This window comes from Dendroctonus ponderosae, unplaced genomic scaffold (assembly GCF_020466585.1).
Source record: "Dendroctonus ponderosae isolate FM_Combo_2020 unplaced genomic scaffold, Dpon_F_20191213v2 Dpon_F_20191213_6, whole genome shotgun sequence".
Taxonomy (NCBI): Eukaryota; Metazoa; Arthropoda; class Insecta; order Coleoptera; family Curculionidae; genus Dendroctonus; species Dendroctonus ponderosae.
In genome coordinates, this window is record NW_026018814.1 from 784,891 (window position 1) to 787,625 (window position 2,735).

Here is a 2,735-nt window from a genome sequence, read left to right on the forward strand (position 1 = left end):
AGCTGAATTTGTTTATTAAATATTTAACAAAATAGCAATAGATAGATAGTATAAACTTATTTAATCTTTCATATATATCTTCGTTCAGTTTGTAGGAATTTTTGATACAATGAAAACACCCTATTGTTGCGTACGATTTTGGGATTATCGGTAAAAGGTATAGAAGAGTAAGTTTGTTGATTGAAAAATCACCAGAGTTTACGAATAAAGCTGAAAGTAGCCTCTTTGAAATTTTGCAAATTTTTTACATTGGAAAATAAATTTTTCTGTTGATGAGCTGAAGTGAAACACCAAATGGAAATGCTGTTGCAAATTGCCAAAAAATCACTGAAAACAGTCAGCAATTTGCCAATTTTACGGAATTGAGATAGAAATAGTCGCTATTCATATCAGAGCACCCGGAAATTTGCTTATTAGAAATTAGGCGGCATTTTGGAAATTTCCAAACGGTTTCTGCAAATTTTCAGAGGAATTAGGACACCAGTGTACAGGGTGACCCATAATCAGCATAGCTTACTTTGTCATGAAATAACTCGAAAACAAACGGATTGGAAAACGATGCAAAAAATTCTGAAAATTGAATAGTAGAGTTTTTTCTTTCCTTGCACGGGTATTGCTTGACCCTGGCGAGTTTTTTGTTAAAAAATTAATTAATAAAGCCGGAAAATCTCACCATTAAGAGACTGGTTGAAGGCTTCATTAAGTTTTTCGGGGTTTTAGACCCTCACCTCACTTGCTTGCTGACCAGTTGCCAGTTAGGTATAATGTAAAATTTTGCCATAATCGATAAAAACTTAAAAAAAAATACGGTTTACCTGTACCTATAAGAACTTTCCAAAAATCACCCTCTAACCGGGTAACTGGGTTTAGTTGGTAAAGAGAAATCCCAACATCTTTCCCCGTATAAAATAACGTCATTTCCTCCTCTTCGCCTCCATAAAAACCGTATATTTGCCCCTGATAAGATAAGTACAGGTAGTCAATATGCAAGTCCCGTTTGCTAAACATGATTTATACGGGGGCGATAAAACATGCCCCTACTTAGATCGTTATGGAACTTCCGCGTATTCACTGCTGCTGTTGACTTAGAAAAGCTTTCTCTGTACGTTTTACGAGTGGATGGGCATAAAGGTGCGACGATCATTGTGCTGTTTGATGCGGAATCATACAAATTATGTCGTTTTTCGCTCGACGAAAGTACAAAGTATGGGTTTGGTGGGACAATCTCCGGTCTTCAGACCATTAAATCACCACTGATTGGCTATTTTAAATACATCGACTGCACAATACCCTAATTAACTGCGCCTTAATTAGCGACTTGAAACACGTTAGCTGATTTATTAGGAAATTTCCCAGGTTGTTAAGAAAACCATCAGAAACAACGCCCGTTACCGAATAACTGCGATACATTATTCAAATCGTCTGTGCGTTTTTTTGCAACAAACATGTAATTTTCGAATGCACAGTCCACCTCCTCAGCTTGCCAGCGAAGTAATGAATACATTAATGTCTTCGCCTTAACTTAATGACATATTCTTTGAATCAATTTTGCGATACGTGATAACGATGTGGTGCCTATCATTGGCAGGATGCATAACTTTCCCGATTTCTCTCGCACGTTACGTTGTAGTTTCCATGCGTTTATTAACAAATTAAAGGCCCCAAGAATGCGACTTCGCATGCTTTATGAGGGTTCTGAATAAGGTTTGTTTCGGACGAACTGAAGATTTTTTAGGAATTTGAATTGACTCACATCGAGTGGGGCAGTAAGTGTTTCGCATTGAAAATTTTCAACAATTAAGGAGCTCTTGAGCACCGAAATACTTTTTCATCAGACCCATTGTTCGGCATTTGGAGGCGCTTTGCCCCAAAACGAAATTTTTGCCACTCACCAACTCAACTTTAAACCAGAAATTCAATTAAAAATTTGCAATTTGCGCTCGAAACACGCAATATTTGCGCTTTCTGCCTGCACTACTTTTTACCATATTTGCACGTAGTTTTGCCTCAGGTTTTAAAAATTGCGCCGGTTGACTCATGCAAAAAGCTCATTTGGAGCCTAAAGTTAAAGCTGGTAGATAGTAAATGTATATACATTTATATCAAGGTGTTTGATGAGGTCCATGTCGGAAAATATCCCTGATTTGCTGAGAAACGATGACCCAAAATGCTTCGCTACGGATTTATAGGGTGTTGAAAACGCATGGATATACAGGGTGATTCAAAATTGGCGTTAATCTTCTGGAGGTGTTGTCTGGTGGTGTTTTAGGAGTACAGAGAAAATAGTAAAACAAATTAATGGTTATTAAAACTGAGAAATTTGCAAAAAACTACATTAGAAAAACGGCAACAATGTTTTTCAAGGTAATCGGTGAATGTGCACTTTATATCATCTGGCGGATTTCGGGGTTCTTTTTAATTTTCCCTGAAAGTACACGTAAATTAAGCACATTCAAGGGGAAAAAATGCGGATGGTCAATAGAATCAGGCTAGAAAACATCTACAAACTAATAAAATCTCTGTTTATTGTGCCGATATTTACGCCATATTTTGTGCAGTGTTGCCAGACTGCATAAATAAATGGAATAGTATACTTTCGTGTGAGTGCTGTAAGTTTGGGTTAGCACAGACTAGTCGCTATGTTGTAAGCTGAGATGATAGCTAATGTTGTAAGGTTTAAAGATGCGTTGAATTTGGGTTAGTGTAGGTTCATTGCAAGGGCGGATCCAGGGGGG